The sequence below is a fragment of the Haliaeetus albicilla genome, chromosome W (genome assembly GCF_947461875.1).
Source record: "Haliaeetus albicilla chromosome W, bHalAlb1.1, whole genome shotgun sequence".
NCBI classification, from domain to species: domain Eukaryota; kingdom Metazoa; phylum Chordata; class Aves; order Accipitriformes; family Accipitridae; genus Haliaeetus; species Haliaeetus albicilla.
Genome location: NC_091515.1, coordinates 31,305,740 through 31,328,373, shown reverse-complemented (window position 1 = coordinate 31,328,373; position 22,634 = coordinate 31,305,740). Strand labels below are relative to the sequence as shown.

The 22,634-nt window shown below is 46.6% G+C and overlaps 1 protein-coding gene and 1 long non-coding RNA gene across 2 annotated transcripts in view; both read left to right on the top strand.

The window, feature by feature from the left end:
* Nucleotides 1–17,484, top strand: part of RUSC2 (RUN and SH3 domain containing 2) — a 65,222-nt gene extending 47,738 nt beyond the window's left edge. The window contains exon 13 of the transcript XR_011322997.1: nt 17,475–17,484. The gene's annotated coding sequence lies outside the window, so the exon portion shown is untranslated. The remainder of the gene's footprint in view (nt 1–17,474) is intronic.
* Nucleotides 1–22,634, top strand: part of LOC138683487 (uncharacterized) — a 162,351-nt gene that overhangs the window by 89,906 nt on the left and 49,811 nt on the right. The window lies entirely within an intron of this gene.

The window sequence follows — 22,634 nt, the reverse complement described above, 5'->3', positions numbered from 1 at the left end:
CAACCTGGCCATGAGGCTCAGTGGTTGCAGATCACTCACAAGGAAGGGCTCTGGGGCTTTTAAACTTACACTAGCATGAGCGTTGGACCTCCAAGTCCAGCAGGAATGAGCCCCAAGAACCCATCCATTCCCTTTATACCTTGGTAGCCCCCAGGAGAAGGGAAAAGCTCTGCTTGAGGCTCCAGCCTTTGCTGCAAGGACACCATGCTGGAGCTTGTTGCATCCATGTGGACAAATGGTCTGCAGTGGTGGAGTGAGTCAAAACAGTTGAAAAAAATCCAGAAATGAAGCAGTGTAAGCCCCTATCCTGGCTTAGAGAGGCCAGGGATTGCACATGGGCTGCTTTAATAAACCTCTTAGAGGGGATGGTGGTCAGGGCTGTTTACAAATTGCACAGGGCCAGGCTGCTCTCCCCACATGCACAGGCTGGCTCAAATGGGGAAGGGGACTGTGTGCTGCCAAACTGTGGTGCTGAGTCAGCCCTGGGGCAGGAGAGGGGATTTCCAGCTGCCTGTGCTGCTGGCACTGACACTGAGTGGCTCTCAGCTGAGTTCAGCCACAGGGATGGGTGCTCGCTGCCAGGACAGCCTTGGATGCAGAGGGGGCCGTAGCGGGATGATTAGGGTGTGAGGCTGGCTTTGGGGTCACTGCTACGGGGTTTGCAGCTACTGAAGTCTTCTTCAGCGTCATTTGGCTAACCTCAAGCAGAGTCCAGTTGGTGGTTATCAAATAGCCTGTCCCAATCAGGAACTGGGCATGGGGCACAAAGCCCGTGAAGCCTGCATGGCTGGAAGGCATGTGGCAATGTGTATGGGGCAGTGGCTGCCAGCACTGCTTCTGTGGCTTGGGTGGCCCTGACAGTGGCCTGGCCCCAGAGGGTCAGCTGCAGAATCCTGATGGGGACATGGGACTGTGAGTACCACCAGGGGCAGGCTGATCAGGGAGAGGAGTTTCCAGGTGCTGCCATGCCCTGGAGCCGACCCTGGTCTGGGGAGGGCAGCTCAGCCAGCCCCTGGCACAGGGAGCTCAGCATCCCTCAGCACCCCTGTCGTGGTTTAACCCCAGCCAGCAACTAAGCACCACGCAGCTGCTCACTCACTCCCCCCCCATCCAGTGGGATGGGGGAGAAAATCAGGAAAAGAAGTAAAACTCCTGGGTTGAGATAAGAACGATTTAATAGAACAGAAAAGAAGAGACTAATAATGATAATGATAACACTAATAAAATGACAACAGTAGTAATAAAAGGATTGAAATGTACAAATGATGCGCAGGGCAATTGCTCACCACCCGCCGACTGACACCCAGCCAGTCCCCAAGCGGCGAATCCCTGCCCCCCCACTTCCCAGTTCCTAAACTAGATGTGACATCACAAGGTATGGAATACACTGTTGGCCAGTTTGGGTCAGGTGCCCTGGCTGGGCATGAGAAGCTGAAAAATCCTTGACTCTAGTCTAAACACTACTGAGCAACAACTGAAAACATCAGTGTTATCAACATTCTTCACATACTGAACTCAAAACATAGCACTGTACCAGCTACTAGGAAGACAGCTAACTACATCCCAGCTGAAACCAGGACAACCCCTTTGGCTGGGACATGGCAGCAGAAAGGTGGGTGCTGTGGGGTGTGGGTGGCGATGGAGAGAGGGATGGGTGCTGGCCCACAGCCTTGTGAGCACCTCCAGAGCAGATGGGAGCAGGTAAGATGGTCATGCTGTGTGCATGACCCCTCCTCAGCACTTCCCTGAACCCAAACCCAGCAACCCTTCACTCTAGCAAACAGTGCAGGTCCTTGGCCTTATTACTGCACCAGCCGAAATCCCTTCCCAACCTCCCAGTGGCAGGCTGCCTGCCAGGGCCAGCCCCATGTCCCCCTGCCCTCCGTGGGCACAGGGCAGAGCAGTTGCCAGCCCCAGCACCCGTGCCCATGCCCACCTCACATGCCCTGAGGCACAGAGCGAGGCTGGGGGCAGCTCCCGACCAGCAGTGAGATGCACACTCGGTCCTGCCCATCTCCCATCACTCTCCTGTGCGGGGTCCTGGAGCAGTGGCCGTGTCCTCCATTCCTACTCCTTGAAGACAGCTCTCAGATGCTGCTCAACGAAGTTGCTCCTGGCATCCTTGCAGATCTTGGAGTAGATCTTAACAAAGAAGTGCTGAGCTCTGGAGATGAACCCTGGGAGAAGATCATCCGGCATTCAGGAAGCAAAGAGGACCCCAGCTTCATGGTATGGGGGGGTCTGGTCTGGGGTGATGGGGGGGTCTGTGGGGCCCAGCAGTGGGGGAGATAAAGGCATGGGGTGACAGTGTGGCTGGGGGGGGATTAAGGGTGCAGTGGGAGTCCAAATGCACACGACAACCTGAGGGACATGCGCCAGCTGAGAGGTGGAGACCTGCTGGTGCCAAGTGCTAGGGGGTTCTGGCAGGTCCCCTTGGACCTTCTCTGCCCAGATCATCAGGACCTGGCTCATCATCAGGGCAAAGGCTGTGGCCATGGCCCCTGGATGCCTGCCAGGGCTTAAGCAACACTGGCAGCTCTCAGAAGCTGCTGCAGCAGACTGGAAAGGGAGGAGGCACCTGAGCACCGCCAAGCTGTCTTGGGGACAGGCTGGGAGAGCTGAGGTGGGAATGCACATTTGGGCAAAACAGGCAGGGAGAGGTGGGACAGGGATGTACATGGAGTCAGGACAGCCAGGGAGAGGTGAGACGGGGATGCACACAGGGCAGGACAGGCAGCCCCAGGGGTGAGCACAAGGCCCTGGGGGTCTGCAGCCACAGCAAGCTAATAGACAGCTGTCATTGAAGGGGGGAACCCTACAGCTGAGCCAGAATGCCATGAACAGTTTCTGAGGACAGACCTGCAAGCCATGCCAACCAGCACAACTCACAGGAAAACAGAGGGTATCTTGTCAGACTCAGCAGCAGCCAGTATCAGGCCTCGCAAAGGAGTGTGACTGTCATGTCACTGCAACTGGGTGGCATCTGATGGAGAACAAAGAAGGTACCCCATTAGCATGGCAGCTTTTCAAGGCACTAAAGGCACTAAAACCTGAGCAAGTGGGGAAGTGTCAGTGTGGTGGGAAACACAGGCTCAGGCTCTGCTGGGATTGACCCTTCTCTTGCAAGGGCTGCAGACAGCACTGAGCTTGAGGGCAGCAGAGGGGTGGACGTCTGCTCGTGGGAGCGTGGGGTGCAGGCAGGCACATGTGTGTCCACAGGAAAGGCCCACATGTTGGGGGGGGGGGCTTTCCCTCCTGTGCCCCTCCTGGCAGCCAGACCTGGTGCCCACCCTGCCAGCATCCAGCAGGCAGAGACACATCCCCAAATCCCATGAGGCTCCATGCAGCAGTCACGCTATACAGGGCAGGGGCTGCTAGGCTGGGGATGGGTATGCAGGTGACTGACACTTCTTCGATCACTGCTTTGGGGACATTAAGCCAAGTATGAGCTCATATTAACCCCTGAGAGCTTTGTGCATGCTGAATACAGATGAACATCCAGCTTTCAGGCTAGCCCAGATGGAGCATAGCCCAGGGACATGCCAGCTCCCTGCACGGTGGCTGTCCCAGCTCGGGGTCACAGGAGCTGCTTCCCAGGTCCCTGGTCAGTGCAACCCCCGCTTGTGGCAGTAGCCCAGGAGTGCTGAGGCAGGACCAGATGCTGGGATGCAGCCCAGTTCCCTTTCAGCTGGAGGAAGGACAGCACTGCAGTTGCGGCATCGTCCTGGAACTCAGCGCTGAAATCAGTGTCTGCCGTGCAGACTTCCTTCCTTGGCCCCTTCGCTGACTCTCTCTCTGCCTCAGTGTCCCCATCTGTACAATGAAACCCAGGAGGTTTCCTCTGAACAAACTTTAGTGGCAGCATTGCCCACAAGCAGCTTTCACAGCCCAGAGCCCCTGTTTCCCCTTGCTGTGGTGCTCATGGGGCACGCTCACTACAGGGCAAGAGCCAGTCTCTGTGCACCAGCAGCTGTGTGCAGTCCATGGATTTCAGTGCAGGGGAGTTTTAGGTGAGGACTGGTAAGCCAGGTGCTACTCCTGGAGAGCATTGTGCAGGTGAGTAGCACGTGTGGTTGCAAGCACCAACTTCCAGCCACAGGCAGGAGGGCAGGAACCCTTTCTCCAAGGTGTGGCCCCAGCAATGGGGTCCCTGCTTTAGAAGATGGATGCAGACCCCTTTGCACAACAGCTACACCTTTGGGAACAGGGATCCCAACCAAAAGGAAGAGTTAGGGTGTAGTACTACTGCTGTTGGTCTTCAAGCACCCCTATGGCTGGTTTGAAATACCAGGCAGCCGCAAGCAAGGCATCAGTGTGTGGCTCCTCCATGTGTGCCACAAGTCCAGGGAGGAAGATGGGGAACTGAGCTCTGTGCAGGACTGGGCTGAGAACATTTTCAGCAAAGGGCTGCCCGCTGTTGACAGCCACAACATGCTTCGTTTCCATGACCCTGCATAATCATCAAAGATTGAAAAGTCCAGTGGTATCTTGTTCAGCTTCAGAAAGGGGAAATGCATGAAATGAGGAACCGCAGATAAAATTAAGCTAAAAGAAGCAGCATGGTCACACAGTGTCCAGCAAGCCTGCAAAGATTTAAGGCAGCCTTTCAGGGCTCCTGGTATGAAAAGTCAGAGGGGAACCAGCAGGGCTAACCACCAGGGCCAGAGGTTATTTGAAACAGAGAGGCCCCCTTCAAAGAGCTGAAGTCATGTCTAGATGACAAAAAAATGGCATCAGGCAGATAAGATGTAAAAGCTCAGTAAGACAAACACAAAAGAGAGCAAAGAACAGCCTGTAGAAGCAGCCAGCAGTCCTTTTTGTAAACACTTCAAGAGCTTCAAATCCACCACAAAGTCTGTAGGGTCAATAGGAGTGCATGTCCTTGCAGTGGAGGAGTGACATCCTCCAGGGTGGCAAGATTGCTGTGAAACGTGGCTCAAATGCCAGCACACTGTGAGGTTTGTGGCAAAATGGGACACATGCGTGGCAGTGTGCCTGGGCCCTGATATTACATCAGGATGCCACTCCCCACCAAGGGAAGGGGGAAAGACAAGATACACCCTGCTGAAATACACCCTGCCCATCCTCCCAGCTGTGCCAGATCTGCTGGGTGTGCTCTGCGATGTGGTGACACAGGGGAGGCAGTGGGACCTGCCAAACCAAGAAGCCCAGGGACACCTGCTTCCTGTCTTGTTGCAAACAAACCAAAGCTGTCTGTGGCTTTGGCTTTGCCTTGTGTGTCCAGAGCACGTAGCTGCTGGCCAAGCATTCAGGCCACGCTTGGGAAGGTGGCACCAGCTTGCAACACCCCTCTGTCTTCTATGCAGTGGCTAGGTTATGCTTGAGGATGGATTTTTTTTTCCAATGCGGTGTTACCAAAAATCTGGTTACGAAAACTCTCTAAGACCGGTTTGAGGTTTTAGAAAGCAGGCATTGTTTATTGCAGCGCTGGGCGCACACATGAATCATTTCGCAAAGGTGGCGCCCTGTGTTCAAAAACTATACAGCTTTTATCTTTACATTACATACATATTCATTAGACTTCCGAGAACTACTTAACATATGCTAATCTATTTGGCACATGCTCTTTCTTATTCCAGGAAGAGTCAGTGGTCTTCTGAGGGTCCCTGGTGGTCGTTGGTAGTCTCTCTGGGCTGTCCTCTGGATTAACCCAGACCTTTGAGCATGCACCCTTCTAAGCAGACACTGTTTATCTAAGCTAGACCCTGAGGAACCAGTTAGAAGCAGTCTGCTTCCCTTTACTCTTTCTTATCTATTACAGAGTCACCAAGTCTGTACTTTATAACCTAAGCAAGGTCGCACTAAATTCTTCAGCGAGCATCTTATCTCTGCTAATTTTGCAAGGAGCAGTTTTTTGCAGGAAAGCGGCTGCAGGCTATCAATCCCTCCTTTTCTTTTGAAGGTATGGTGCTTCTAAGCTCTATCCTTCATTTTAGAATGCAAGCAATGATACATAAACAGTTTCTTTGGTATAACAAATCCAGTCACTAGAGGTGAGTTTACTTCAAGTTTCAAATCCCCAGAATGTGGAGGCTACTATTCTTTAGTAGCCTCATGTTAATGAAATAAAGGTGTTCATTAACACCCATTTAAGGCAAGTTACTGTGATACATATCACAATTAAAACAACTACAATGACAATGAGGGTCTGCAAAAGGCCTGCCAGCCAGCTAGTCAGTGAGAATCCCAGTCCTTGGAGTATTTTGTTTAACTATGAATTCTCTAGTCCTGCTCATAATTCTTTACTACTTTGTGCTACTTGTTTGATCTTGTCCAGTTGTTCATTTAGGCCCCCTGTTACATTTGGAATATGAACACAGCATGAATCATTTTGCAAATTTAAGTATCCACAGACCCCATGTTCTTTGAGAAGGAGTAAATTGAGGGTCAAACGATCCTGCAATGTTATTTTAGTATTGGCTTGCACTTGTATATTTAAATCTTGTAATCCTTCTTCTGTAGCATTAGCTAAGATTTCTACCTGTAAAGTCAGGTTATGGAGGATCATCCAATTTTGATAGCTGGTAATACTTGACTCATTGTTACCATAATTGTTACAAACAAAACATAAAAATCAGTCATAACTTTTTCAATTTCAGTCTAAGGGGAGACTTTTGTTCAACTGTCCATGAGGTTGGAGCCCTTTTAATCCTGGAGTAATGAATCCACGGGCCTTTCCCTTGGACCTTGACAGCTGTATAAGTAGTCAGGAGTACCTGGAATGGTCCCTTCCACTTTTCAGTTAGCAGCTCCGAATTCCATGACTTGATGTAGACCCAGTCTCCAGGTTGAAATGGATGGCCTGGTGTATCCAGTTCCAAGGGCCTGCTTGTCATCACGTATCTTTGCAATTCCTGTAAAGTCTTTCCCAAAGACATTAAGTAATTATTTAAATCCATTTCCCCTTTAATGTGGATTGTCCCTGGTATATGCGGGGCCTGGTAGGGCCCCCTTCCATAAAGTAACTCGTAAGGGCTCAAACTGTTTTTGCCATGAGGTTGTATTCTAATTCTTAACAGCGCTAAAGGTAGCACTAGTATTCAAGTCATTGATGTTTCCTGACATATTTTTCCAATCTGCAATTTAAGTATATAGTTCATTCTTTCTACTTTTCCCCTTGACTGTGGCCTATAAGGAGTATGGAGATCCCATGTTATGGCTAAGTTTTTACTCAATTGTTTTATAACTTCAGCAACAAAATGTGGTCCTCTGTCTGAGGACATTCCTAAAGGGATACTGAACCTCGGGATAATTTCTTTTAACAGGATTTTAGTTACTTCTCTAGCTTTGTTGGTGCGACAGGGAAAAGCTTCTGGTAAAAGTCTCAACTAGAACAAGGATGTATGTATATCCCCCTTTTCTAGGTAGTTCCGTAAAATCAATTTGCCAATAGTCTCCTGGGGAATTTCCTCCTTTTGTAACCCCAAAAATTAACTTATTGCTGGTATTTGGGTTATTTTTACAACAAATTTCACATTTTTCCCATAATGCATTGGATAATTTCTGTCATTGCTCAGCTTATAACTATCTTTTGCAGATGTTTTACTAAATTTTCAGTTCCCCAATGTACTTTATTATGTTCTTGCCTGGCAATTTCTCTCATTAATGAGGGTGGGATTACTATTTGTCCTGTGGGTGTAACAGCCCACCCATCTGTTTGTTCCTGTGCCTGTAAGGCTTTTATTAATTTGGCATCTTTACTATCATATTTAGGTGGTGTTTCTGGTAAAGTTATTTCTTTTTCTGGTAATAATGCCATGATGCCTGTTTCTGCAGCCTCTTTGGCAGCTTTATCTGCCAATTGATTACCTATTTCTGGTGGGGTTTTTCCTGTTTGGTGGTGTAGTGGGTTGACCCTGGCTGGACGCCAGGTGCCCATCAAAGCCATTCTATCACTCCCCCTCCTCAGCTGGACAGGGGAGAGAAAATATAACAAAGAGCTTGTGGGTAGAGATAAGGACAGGAGAGATCACTCACCAATTACTGTCACAGGCAAAACAGACTCAGCTTGGGGAAAATTAACTCAATTTATTACAAATCAACCAGAGTAGGGTAATGAGAAATAAAACCAAATCTCAGAACACCTTCCCTCCACCCCTCCCTTCTTCCCTGGCACAACTTCACTCCCGGATTCTCTACCAACCCCCCCAGTGGCACAGGGGGACGGGGAATGGGGTTTACGTTCAGTTCATCACACGTTATTTTCTGCTGCTTCATCCTCCTCAGGGGGAGGACTCATCACACTCTTCCCCTGCTCCAGCATGGGGTCCCTCCCATGGGAGACAGTCCTCCATGAACTTCTCCAACGTGGGTCCTTCCCACAGGCTGCAGTTCTTTACGAACTGCTCCAGCATGGGGCCCTTCCACAGGGTGCAGTCCTTCAGGAGCACACTGCTCTAGCATGGGTCCCCCACGGGGTCACAAGTCCTGCCAGAAAAACCTGCTCTGTGGGCTCCTCTTTCCACAGATCCACAGGTCCTGCCAGGACCCTGCTCCAGCGCAGGCTTCCCAGGGGGTCACAGCCTCCTTTGGGCACCCACCTGCTCTGGCGTGTGGTCCTCCATGGGCTGCAGGTGGATATATGCTCCACCGTGGACCTCCATGGGCTGCAGGGGGACAGCCTGCCTCACCATGGTCTTCACCACAGACTGCAGGGGAATCTCTGCTCCGGCGCCTGGAGCACCTCCTCCTTCACTGACCTTGGTGTCTGCAGGGCTGTTTCTCTTACGTGTTCTCGCTCTGCTCTCTGGCTGCCGTTTCTGTGTGCCCTGCAACTTTTCCCCCTTCTTAAATATGTTATCCCAGAGGCGCTACCACTATCGCTGATTGGCTCGGCCTTGGCTGGCGATGGGTCCGTCTTAGAGCCGGCTGGTATTGGCTCTATTGGACATAGGGGAAGCTTCCAGCAGCTTCTCACAGAAGCCACCCCTGTAACCCCCCCCCCGCTACCAAAACCTTGCCACACAAACCCAATACAGGTGGGCTTTGCAATGCATTATTGCAACCGCCGTTGGTTTTTTAATACTCTCCAGTAATTCTTGTATTTGTGCAGCATGTTTGATTTCAGTTCCTTGTGCTGATAGTAGTACTCTTTCTTTCCAGATGGCTCCATGGGCGTGTACAACTCCAAAAGCATACTTAGAGTCTGTCCAAATATTAACCTTTTTCCCTTCACTCAGTTCCAATGCTCGAGTTAAGGCTATTAGTTCTGCCTTTTGGGCTGATGTTTTGGGAGATAAGGCTTGTGCCTCTACTATGCCATCTAAGTTCGTCACAGCGTATCCTGACAGTCTCTTCCCGTCACGAACAAAACTACTGCCATCAGTATATGACTCCCAGTCTGGATATTCCAATGGAACGTCTTTAAGATCCAGACGGCTAGCATATGTTTCTTCTACTGTTTGTAAGCAATCATGTTCTGGCGGACTCTCCACTCGATCAGTGGAGAGAAACACTGCAGGATTGACAATTGAAATAGTCTTGAGATCGATGTCATCTTGTTCCATTAGTACTATTTGGTATTTCAGCAAACAGCTGGGGTACAACCAATGCCCCCCTAAAGTAAGTTTACGAGCCTCTTGAATTAATAATACTGCGGCTGCTACTGCTTTGAGGCAGCTGGGCCATCCCTGGCTCACATTGTCCAATTCTTTGGAAAAATATGCTACGGCTCTCCGTTGCACCCCTAAAAATTGTGCCAGGACCCCTAGTGCCACTCCTCGTCGCTCATAAGTGAAATGTTCAAAAAATTTTGTCAGGTCTGGCAATCCCAGGGTTTGTTCACCTTTCATCAGGGTTTGGTTTAGTTGCTTAAATGCAGCTCTGCTGTCATTTGTCCATTCAAGAGTCCCTTTTTGGGAGTCTTTTAGTAATTTGTATAGAGGTTTTACCAACAGTCCATAATTTACAATCCATAGGCGACACCATCCAGTCATGCCTAGAAATGCTAGCAGTTCTCTTGGCTCTGGGAGGCAGCAAATAGCTTCTTTCCATTCAATTCCCAATCATCTCTGCCCTTTTAGAATTTCGAAGCCTAGATAAATGACTGTTTCCTGGATGATTTCCTTTGATACCCAGTATCCACTGAGTCCCAAAAAGTTCAAGAGGCTTATGAACAAAGAAAAACATTGTTCCTGAGTTTCTGTTGCAATTAGGATGTCATCTACATATTGTAATACAGTTCCCTGTCCATTTTCTTTTCTCCAAATCTCTAATTCCTTTGCCAGCTGATTTCCAAAAATAGTTGGGCTATTCTTGAAGCCTTGTGGTAGAACTGTCCAAGTATATTGTGTCTTTCGCCCTGTTTCAGGATTTTCCCACTCAGAAGCAAAAATGTCTTGACTTTTAGAGTCCAAAGGGATGCAGAAAAAGGCATCTTTCAGAGCTAAAACCGTGAACCAGCTTTGTTCACTGGTGAGGGTAGTTAGTAATGTATATGGGTTTGCAACTACTGGATGTATATCTTGTACTATCTGATTTATTGCTCTAAGATCCTGGACTAAACAGTAATCCTTTCCGTTAGCTTTCTTTACTGGTAAGATAGGTGTATTGTATTTTGACTCACAGTCTATTAACAACTTATATTTCAAGAATTTTTGAACTACTGGTACCAAGCCAGTTCTCACTTCTAATTTTAAAGGATATTGTTTAATTCTTACTGGTGACGATCCTGGTTTTAGATCAATTCTTACTGGTTCCACTCTCTTAGACCTTCCTGGAACTTCTCCTGCCCAAGTGATGGGAATCACTGCATCTTCTATTTCTTGAGGTATCTCGTCCCTTTTGGGATTTGTATCCTGTAACAACAAGGCTATGGCTTTGACATATTTAGATTCTGGGATTAAAATTTCAACTTCCCCATCCTTGAATCTGATTTCAGCTTCTACCTTTCCAAGTAAATCTCTACCCAATAAAGTTTTTGGAGAAGTTGGCAAATATAAAAACTGGTGAGTAACCCATTGTTTTCCAAGTTTAAATTTCAGGGATTTGAAAAATGTCCAGGTCTCATGAGTCCCTGTCACACCAATGACATTTATGCTTTTGTTATTTAAATTTCCTTCTAGTGTATTTAAGACCGAATACGTAGCCCCGGTGTTGACTAAAAATTCTTTTTCCTCATCTCCCAGCTTTGCTTTAACCAGAGGTTCCTCTAGGAGAGGTTCCTCTGGTCCCTATCAGTCCTCTCTCACTGCTTACTTCAAACGCTTCTCTCAGCACAGCCACAAACACACTTGATTCCTCTTTCTTTTAACATTCCTCTTCTTGACCACTGTAGTCAAACATACTACCTCATCCATTAACTTCCCTGGTCATTCAGGGACATGTTTAGAAAAATATTTTTCTTGCTGCACATATCCCAGGTTTCCACAATAGTAACATTTTCTTCCAGTGTTCCTTCACATTCTCCTTCCCTTTTTCCAAGTCTTAGTTCAGACCCTGTACCTGATCTTCTTTCTTCCTAACCCTTATCTCACTTGTAAATTCCTTGCAAAAGCAGCTGCCAGTAAATCAGCCTCTTGTTGCTTTGCTCCTCTTTTTCTTTTTTTTTCTGCTTTTCTTTATGTTCATCGTATACAAACACAGCAACACTCAAATTATTTCTCTAAATCAGGGGCCATTTGACCCACAAGGACACTAATTGCGAGTGCATCATTAAAATTTTTTTAGCAGAGCTTGTCTGAGTCCCCAAAAATCACTGGGACGCTCGTCAGGTCTCTGCCTACATTCTTGCACTTTTAGTCCAATTTACCCCTAGTTCCCCACATGCCCTAATGGCTTCTATTAAATTTCAGAGCCCTATCTGCAAATGGCTCTGCTCAGGGAAATTTAACACTCGCCCTTCTTTTCCAAAGCTAAAATGAGGGGATCACTAGGTGCAAGATTTATACTGCATTCCTTTTGCCACTCTGGATGTCTCCTCAAAGTAAAGAACATATCCGCATACAACACTTCATCCCACTTTCCTTCTCTCCTCAAGAATAACATTAATTGTAATAAGATGTTATAATTTAACGTACCATTCATAGGCCACTTTCCCCATCATCCAATTTATACAGTGGCCACCATTGATTGCAATACTTAATCAAATTTTCCCTTGTTGGGTCCCCACCTGGGGGTCCGGCAATCTGCTTCCAATGCTGAAGTATACAAGCCAGCGGGGACTTTTTCAAAATCCCGCCTTTTGATGATCCTGCCCCCATTATACACAAGGAATAAACCAGTTCTTTTTAACCACAAAAACACAGAACACAGACAAATATCAACAATAGACAAGGAATTCCAATACACGACAACAGAACATAATTAATTCATAAATCCAGAAATGAACTGATGTTTCCCAAAGATGGGGACTCGAACCCCAATTTCCAAAACCAGATGGGGACTCGAATCCCAGTTTCCTGACAACTGCTTGGGCCACACTTCTTCCATGGCATTTGAGGTTTCAGATGGGATAATGAAGGGCTTTTGGAGATGCCATATACTGTTAATACAGGAGCTGACAACCATTGTGCTGGGAGTGGTGCACAGGGGTATTTTTTTAGTCTTTTTTAATTTATGGAATTTCCCTACTCATTTTCCAAAGATCCTCCAAATGGGGAACCTATTCCTACTGATATGGTTTGCTTTTGCAACCCTTTAATTATTTCTTGAAAGCCCCAGGAGCACCACCAGGCAGGGAGAGGTGATGTCTGAGTTGCTGCTGTTGCTGGAGGCAGAGCAGCAGTTGCTCCCCCCCCCCAACCTCCCACCTGAGGCCGTGGAGCGCAGCTATTATTTCCCAACTACCTCCCAGCTACCTCCAGGGCTGTGCCCTGGTGCGATATGGGGTCCTGACTATGCACTTGCAGCCGCAGGGCACTTCTGCCAGGGCAAGCGCGTTCGGGTATGGCAAACTCTCTACAGGTGAGCTCTGTATCTGAGTGAAGGAAATGGAAAGGCAAGTTCCTGGGGGGCCACTGGCCCCGCCAGCTCTGTTGCAGGAAGAGATGAAAAAAAGACAAGGGAGAAGAGACTGAGACTGCCTTTCTGAGCACAGGAGGGCACAAGGAAGGTGGTCAGGCAGACTCCTGTTCTGTTCCTGAGAGGTGAAAGACTGCTGGAGTATCTGCCTGCGAGCACCATCATTGCAGAAAAAAAACCCCCAAAACCAAAACCAAAACTTCTACCACATTTTGCTCAGGGGCAGATTTTTGTTGTTGCTGGGAAAAGTGTATTTGGAGGGGGCCACCTCAAAAAGATTTCAGGGCTTGTTTTTCTCCCAGCTGTGTGTTTCAGCTGGGACATGGGCCAAGCACATCCAGCAAGGGCTGCTGTGTGGCTGGGAAAGCTGGAGTACAAATTCATCAACTCCTGCCCTGGGCCACCTCTGACAGTCAGGTCTGCTGCTGTGGCCAGTGCCACCAGCCTTCAGCTGCAGAGACAGACTCACTGGCAGCCCCTTCCCTGCCCGCTGCCATGCTGTGCCTGTGCCACCTTCCCACCCCTTCATGGTCATTCCTGCTTCCAGCATGTGTCGGCTGCACAACCAGCCATGGTGCTTGGGTTCCAGGTCCCCAGGGCTCTCACCAGCTTGTTCCTGAGCAGCTGCTCTCAGCTCAGTCTTGAGCACCCAGCCACTTCTGCCAAAACCTTGTCTTTCCTGCCCATGGCATGCACTTCAGAAGTCCTTTTTATCACAATCTTTCCTAAGTTATCAGGCAGTAACAAGGTGAGGGTTGTCTTTATGTAGTCTCTGCTTGACTACCGCATGAGTATGGAAGCTACATCTTCCTGCAAAACCCCAGTCCCAGAGGACCATGAACCAGCACTGCTCACAAGTCCTTCTGGGACTGCTGAGATCTGTGCCGGGAGAGGAGGCAACCCAGGTGTTGTGGCTAGTAGCTGCTCCTGCCAGAAAGCCTGAAAACTGTGGTTCTCAGATGAGAGCTCAGAGAGCAGCAAGATTGCAAAAAGGGGCATGAAGCTGCCCTGGTGCACAGAAGAGAAGAACAAAAGTGGTGCTGACACTGGTAGAGGTTCCCTCTCCAATGAGGAAGCCTCTTGCACCATATGTGATTTCTCTGTGTGCCTTTTTCCTTTCTGTGCTTGCATCTCTTATAATCAGATGGGTGTGCTGTGAGGCAATGAGCGGGGCTGAGACCTCAGTCTTGCCCTGGGAGCATAAGCAAACATGGCCCTGTGATGGGCATTTCTCCTGGTCCTCACACCTCTGCTGGCAGCACAGGGGCAGGAAGAGCCAGACCCCAATGTCCACAGAGAACCCCAGGAAACAGGTAAGAAGTGCTCGCTCCTCTCCCTGCATGGTTGCTTCTCTCCGCACAAGAGAAGGTTTTACTGCTCTCCTGCTGCAAGTTTGCTGTGCATCTTTACTGCATACAGGATGCAGTAGCTGTATCAGAGAGGACTGGAGCTGATGTCCATACCAGGGCCCAAGACACTCGGGCATCAGTCAGGTTGTGGTGGGGTGAAGCGTTGTTTGGGGATGGAGGGCAGCAAACCTCAGTGTGCTGGGAAAGCCTCCACAGGGGGAGCAGGACGTAGCCATATCTCTTTGCATGGTGTGCAGATGCCATGTCCTCACCACAGTGGCAATGGGTTCTGGTGCCCAGCAAAGACCTGGGGAGCCATGAGCTGAGCCCCTGTGTCTCCAGGAGACCCTGGGAGGGCAGGCATTATGGTGTGCTGAGATTGCTCTTTAATGGGCTTCCTTGGTGCTGGAGACCCAGGGCACCCCCAGGGCTCTGCTGGGCTCTTCCTATGCAGTCTGCACACTTTCATCCCAGCAGAGTCACTTAATGGGCATCTGCAGGCTCAGATGTTATCTGACCTCCCAGGAGGCTGGTGAATCAGTCCAGCGGGGCGCTGCCTGGGGTTTGAGCTGGGGTCCAGGGGCTGTGACCTTGCGTTGTTCTGCATCTGTCTGGATTGGAATATTTTTCTAAACTAATCTTGCCGGAGCTAGATGATAAAAAATCATTAAACTAGCATCTACTCATGTTGTCCCGACCCACTGTGGGGATGTGTCTGGACTGACACAGGCTAGAGAAACCCACTGATTAAGGACCCTGGCTATGATAGAGGCCCAGGAACGGTACCGGGATCTTTAGTTGCTGATATGAAGTGATGGCAGGATCTGTACTGTGTGATATGGGCCATAGGAGCCCATTCCCAGGGGAAATGTGTCCCTGTGGCTGCAGGAGAGTGAGCACAGCACACTGTCACTCAAAAACCAAGGGCTAAGCCTGTTACTGAAATCCGGAATAAAACTCTTTAACACCAATGTGAAGTTAAGAAGCAGGCACTTCGTTTATTGCAGCGCTGGGGACATGGGGGATCGCTCCTCCAAAGGCGTGTCCAACTTAGTATCAAAATCCATCAGTTTTTATAGACTTTTTCTGTCAGATCATTGTTACATAAGCTCTTTACATAAAAATGCATACTATGCTCGCTCTTAAATTTAACCTTTATAATGATTGGTCCTTTGATTCTATAACCTTATCAATATTCTTATTTAAAAACAATCATTGGTCAATTTCACTTAGCTCTACTGATTGGAATCTTCAATACTCAAATCGAGATGGGAAGGGTAAGGGGTTTCCAAGCAGCATAACTGGTGTCCATGACAGTTTCCTTAGTTTCTTAAAACAAAACATAGAAAGGCCAGTAACTTCCTGGTGAGGTTTCCACGGTTAGCTATTTCAAACTTTAACAATATTAGGGTTCCTATAGTCACACATAACACAGTTCCTAAAGTTTCTATGGCTACATTTCAAACTTAACAATCCTATACATTATGCTTCACAATTTTACTTCTTAATCAAACCTAACTCTTCTATGTGATTAAATTTTGATTTCTTTATCGGAATATTTGCAACAAGCCTGCGACAGAGGATATCCTCCTGCCCACAGTGGCTTCCCCTTGCCCAGATCCCCCACTGAAGCTGTCCTGCCAGGCCAGCATGTGCAACCATGCCCAAGCATTGCATGGCTCTCCAGCTTGTTTGCATGGTGCACAATAAGGCCAGGACCTGGTCATACCATGTGTGGTGGGATGCAGTGGGGACTCGGTGGCCAGCAGACCCTTGGTGCACTCTGCACATCTTGGTCACCCAGCCATCCCTGGGGCTGCCTGCAGCAGAGGTGGTATTGCTGAGTTTGCACCTTGGTGTTTGTGAAAAGAGGAACAAAAACATTTGGCAGCCATACCCAGCAGTGCGGGCAGCCTTGCCTGTGTCCTCAGCACATGGGCTCATCCCACCCCGGGACCTGTGCTGAGGTCCCCACCTGACAGATCAGGGGCCTTGTCTCGCTGAGGGATAGGGCAAGGGGCATGACCAGGATGGGGCAGGAGGGTCCTTCCCATCCCCATTAGGGTGGAATAGGTCTCCATGGGGCAGACAGTGGCAGTGGGGCAGGGTAAAGATGTTGGGCAGAGATGGGGGACATGGGGCATGAGGAGACTGAGGTAGACGGACGCCTGTAAATTTGAAAGCAGACGACAGATGACCCTTTATTGCTAAAACACACACATATAGTCACATATTCTGCAAAGTCACTGTACACGCGCACAAGCATAAAATATGATTGGTTATATCGACACTGTACACGCGCATAAACATAAGATATAATTGGTTATACTAACTCTGTACACGTGCATAAACATAGGACATAATTGGTTATACCAACTAAAACATGCGAAACTTGTCTCAGTCTAATTGGTCAAGATAAACTGCCAAATTGAGGTTCTTTGTGCCAAGTTCCCTTTATTGTGGAATGCGCACCTGTGTTCTTCCAATTGGCATCTTTCTTTTTTTGTCTTCTTGTTTATTCTGTTCAAGGTCTTCTAAAGGCATCTGGAATGCTCTTGCGACCGTTAGCTAAATATATGTCTACAATTCCCCCTTTTTTGTTTTTCGACAATTAACACCTGCTGTATTGCCCTTTGCAAAAACCTATGAACACAGTTAATTAAACACAGCAAAAGCAACATTATACCTAATAAAATACATAAGAATAAAAGACTGTTCATGTAATGCCAATGACACACAAAAAGAGGTTTGATTAATAGCTTTAGCCAGTGTCACCCAAACATTCTTACTGTCCCACGGCGTTAAACGATGTGGATCAATCACCGGTGTCACTGTCATGCTGCTTACTACAGTCAGTGTGTTCCATATCAATCTCAGCATAAGGTTTCATCCATTTAGTTGGAATCCACTTTAGCCCATTTTCTGTAATGACACAAGCATAACCTCGGCCCCACATTATTACTTTAAAAGGTCCCTCCCATTGCTGACACTCAATATTTTTAACCCAGACTTTCCACCCATTATCAATATTTTGAATCCCACTATTCATTGTTTGAAAATGCCAAACTACAGGGGGAACAACTGACTCTCCACGCAGAGTCAAAAAATTCATCACATATATTGCTTTCATGAGTCTATTTGAAGGAGGTTCCCCTAATTCCCCCGTTTTTTGTTTTTCCAAAAAATCTTTTAATACTTTATGAGTACGTTCGATTATAGCTTGACCTGTGGGAGAATGAGGAATATGAGTAATATGAGTAACTCCCCATTGCTGAAAAAATTCCTGAGTGCTATAAAACATGGTCCGTTATCTGTTTTTATCTGGGCCGGGACACCCATTACTGCAAATGCTTGTCGTAAGTGTGTTTGTAGATGTCGACTTGTTTCGCCTGCAAGTGCTGTGGCCCATATCATCAAGGAATATGTATCAACAGAAACATGAACATAACACAGTTTTCCAAAAGCTGGTACATGAGTCACATCAGTCTGCCACAATTGCAAGGATTGCAGACCCCTAGGATTTACAGCGCCATCTCCGTGCCCAGATAATTTCTGGCACTCAGCACAGGATTGAATGATGGCTTTGGCATCTGCTATAGAAATTTGAAACTGTTTGGCTAATACTTTCGCTGGTTGGTGGAAAAAACTATGAGCTCCACATGCCTGTAGAAGTTTATTGGGGGGTGGCCCAGTCCATACAGGATTAGCTAGTAAATCAGCTCGTTTATTCCCTTCTGTGATCCATCCAGGCAAACTGGTATGACTTCGCACATGCATTATATAATAACACTTTGTCCGTTGGTTTAACAGAAATAGCAACATCTTAAATTTTTCAAACAATGTGATGTTATCAATTTCTTTCAAATAAGCCCATCTCAAGCATTTTACTACACCTACCATGTATAAAGAATCAGCAATAATATTGACCTCAACATCCTGCCACTTTTTAAGTACTTCTATTACAGCTTGAAGTTCCACCACTTGGGGGGAGCCTTCACATGTGACAATGATTTTTCCATACCTGACCTTTCCAAACTACTACTGCCTTTCCTGTTTTTCCACTGCCATCCGTAAATACTGTAGGACCATCAGTAGGTAACTCTGCACACAATTCTTTTTCTTCTAGTTGTATATTCTGTAGCAAGGTAAACATTTTGTGTGCAGGAAGATGAATATCTATCTTTCCTTCGAAATCTGCAAAAGCAATTTGTAAAGTTAGGCTATTCTGTAGACACCATTGTAAATATCCTTGAGTCAAAGGAACGACAATCGTGTGTGGTTCTTGTCCACAAATCTCAATAATCCGACGTCTCCCCTTTATAATTAATTCCGAAATCATTTCAATTTGAGAAAATATGTTTTTTTGGGCCTGGTGAGCTAAAAAGATCCATTCTATTATTAACAAGTCTTTGTGACTCCCCTCCCATTGATATATGATCCCGAGGGGTTGTTTTTCTCGGTTTAAAATGCTAAGATTAATGTCAAGATTTTCTTTAATCCTAAAAGCCTGACTCTGGGATATTATATCTGCTATCTGTTGTAATGCTTGTTTACCTTGAGGGGTCAATTGTCGAGGTGCCGTTAAGGTTGTGTCGCCTCGTAACATTTCAAATAAAGGGGTCAGAAGCTCATTATCTATTCCCAACAGTGTTCAAACCCAATTGATTGTCCCCAGTAATTTTTGCACATCATTCAATGTTTCAATCTTGTCTGTAATTTCCAGTTTTTGTGGAACTATAGTTTTTTCTAAAATCTTCCAGCCTAAATATTTCCATGGTTGCATTTTTTGTACCTTTTCTGTGCTATTTTTAAACCAAAATCAGACAATTGTGTAGTCAATTCTTTGAGCTTTTTGGATAACTCTCTTTTCCCTGCTATCAAGATATCATCCATATAGTGATAAATAATCAAGTCTGAATTTTGTTGTCTAAACCCTTTTAGAGCTTGGGATACATAGGATTGGCATATGGTTGGAGAATTTTTCATTCCTTGTGGCAGAACTACCCAATGATAACGTTCCATGGGTTCCTGTTTGTTTATGGTGGGGATAGAAAAGGCAAATTTTTCCGCATCTTTCGTGTCTAAATATATTATAAAGAAACAATCCTTTAAATCAATAATCAAAATGTTCCATCCTTGTGGAATCATAGTAGGCGTGGGTAACCCTAATTGAAGGGCTCCCATATTTTCCATTACTTCATTTATTTTTCTTAAATCATGCAACAGTCTCCATTTCCCAGATTTTTTTGGAATGACAAAAACTGGTGTATTCCAAGGGCTCGTGGTATTCACCAAGTGCCCTTGTTCCAATTGCTCCTGTACTAACTGTTTCAAGATGGCGACCTTAGATTCAGTCAGCGGCCATTGATCTACCCAAACCGGTTCCTCTGTTTTCCATTTCAGTTTTAGGCATGGTCGCCCGTCAATGGCCGCGCCACAAAATTGTCTCCTGTACTAAGCACACATCCCATTTGACTTAATGCATCCCTACCTATCAGGTTCATAGGGATATTGGTTACATAAGGTTTGATATAAGAAACTGAATTTTGACAAATCAATTGAATCATATATTTGCTTTGTCGAGTTTTTTATAATCCTCCCACACCAAACAGTTTCGAATCCATCTCAGAAAGCTCCCAAGTGACAGGCCAGTCCTCCCACGACAGAACCGTTACATCTGCTCCAGTATCCACTAATGCTTGTAATTTTATTTTTTCTGGCCTGTTCTTTGCATTTTGTAACTCTACTGATATACTAGGTTTTGTTTTATTGATCTCCATTGACCACATAATTTGAGCTTCTAATCCCGTAGATCCAAACCCTGCATTGCCACACTGTTGATTAACCTTACATGGTACATTTGCTTTAAAAGGGACTAGCTGTGCAATTCTGCTTCCTTCCTGTATCAATACTGGTGGAGACGGCATCCAAATCATAGCATAAATGCGACCTGTGTAGTCCGCATCAATCACCCCGGGAAGCACAAAAATTCCTTGTAATGTTATACTAGACCGTCCCAACAACAGGGCACTAAGCCCATTACCTAATGGTCCTTGTGCGTTTACTGGTACACGGTGTACCTGAGAGTTCCATAGTAGAATGGTTTCTATTGTTGAGACATCCACTCCGGCACTTCCAGCTGTTCGGGCTGGCAATTCTGCCAGACATCCTTCTTGGCGCTGTTCTGGGATCCTTTCGGAGCTGTTGGGGTCATCACACCGCTCCTCGCACTTTTCTTGTAGTTTCCCGGCGACGGGGTACCTCGAGATGGCAGAGCTACACCTTCATTTGTGAAACGAGATCTACATTGGTTAGCATAATGTCTCCCTTTATGACAACGAGGGCATATTTTAGGCCCAACTTCCACTTTGTTTTGCCCCTCTTTACACTGAAATTGCAAATGTCCCGGTTGTCCACATTTATAGCATTTCTTAACATTTTTTGTATCCATTCGCGTGGCTACAGCAAAAGCATTGGCCATTAATGTAGTTTTATGCTCCAAAGACCCAACTTTGTTACAGGCCTCTATCATATCTACTAGTGTCACTCTTCCTGGCATCGATTGTAGTATTTTTTTACAGTCTGCATTTGCATTTTCCACGGCCAATTTTATTATCAATGCTTCTTTGGCATCAGCATTATCTATTTGCTTTTCAATAGCATCTCACAGACGATCAATAAAGGACATATAAGGTTCCGTATTACCCTGCCTTATACTTGTAAATGATTGTTCTGGCTTTCCAGCTTCAGGCAAGGTTACCATTGCCTTCAGAGCTAAGGAAGCTGATTCTTGTAATGCTTCCACTGGTAGCCTTGCTTGCCTATTAACATCTGCAAAGTCACCAGTCCCCATCATTTGTGCAGCAGTGATCATATACCGCGGATCTCCTTCTGGGCGGTCGAAATTTCTTAGTGCTGCTAAATCACATAATTCTGCCCATTTCACCTTCCATAATAGACGCTGAGTTGGGGTTAAAATCATTGTAGCCAATTGTGTACAGTCAAAGCCCGTTAAAATTTGACCAGAAAATATATTCTCCAATAACGCCTGACTAAACGGAGCAGACAGTCCATTAGCCATTACTGTTTTCCGTACTTCTTTTATTAAATCCCAATTGAAAGGTTGCCACACGTTTGGGGCATTCTGCCTGACTGTAACTGGAAAAGCCACAGGATTTAGACCTTCGGTTAACATTTTATCATTTATGTCCTTCCATCGCTTTTTTTATAGCTTCTCCTGGGGATGTATCTGCCTCATAGGGAGGTGCAGAGGGGATAGGTCTCTGCTCGAGAGGCAGGTTACTTAAAGGTTGATCGTTGCCTCCATTAATGACATCTCCCTCGGTGTTTAATTCCTCATCACTGTCTGAATTATTTACCACCTCGCCACACACGCTTTTCTTTCTTTCCGGGGTATCTTCAATTGAAATTTTTGCAGCGGCAGCCACCTCCTTTTCTGCCTTAAGGGCTTTCAACGTTTCCAGCACCAATCTCCACGTAGCAGAGATTTTCTGAGCCTTCACGTCCCCACGCGATACAAAGTCCCAAATTACTTTTCCCATTTCTTCCCAATTTTTAACTTCAAAGACTTCTACGTTTGAAGTGGGGGCACCATGGTCCTTAAGCCACTTCAGCATCATACGTAAAGTATTTGACTCATACTTAACCCCTCTCACGGAGAGGATATGCGAAAGCATTCGTACAATTGCCCCTTCTTCCACAGACACCTGGGCACCCATTTTAATCCTTCTAGCCGCTCACCTTACTTCCAAACGAGCAGGGTGATTGATCTCCCGGGAGAAGGTTGTCCGCTCAGTCTGGCTGGCTAGACGATCGTTCGGCTAGAGTCTCCTCCGGACGCACTTCCAGCAATTCCAGCGTTTTCTCGGCCCGCAGTCCCATCTGGGTCGCCATTTGAGGAGATTGAAGTAGACGGATGCCTGTAATCTTGAAAGCAGACAACAGATTACCCTTTATTGCTAAAACACACACATAATTATAGTCACATACTCTGCAAAGTCACTGTACACGCGCACAAGCATAAAATATGATTGGTTATATCGACACTGTACACGCGCATAAACATAAGATATAATTGGTTATACTAACTCTGTACACGTGCATAAACATAGGACATAATTGGTTATACCAACTAAAACATGCGAAACTTGTCTCAGTCTAATTGGTCAAGATAAACTGCCAAATTGAGGTTCTTTGTGCCAAGTTCCCTTTATTGTGGAATGTGCACCTGTGTTCTTCTAATTGGCATCTTTCTTTTTTTGTCTTCTTGTTTATTCTGTTCAA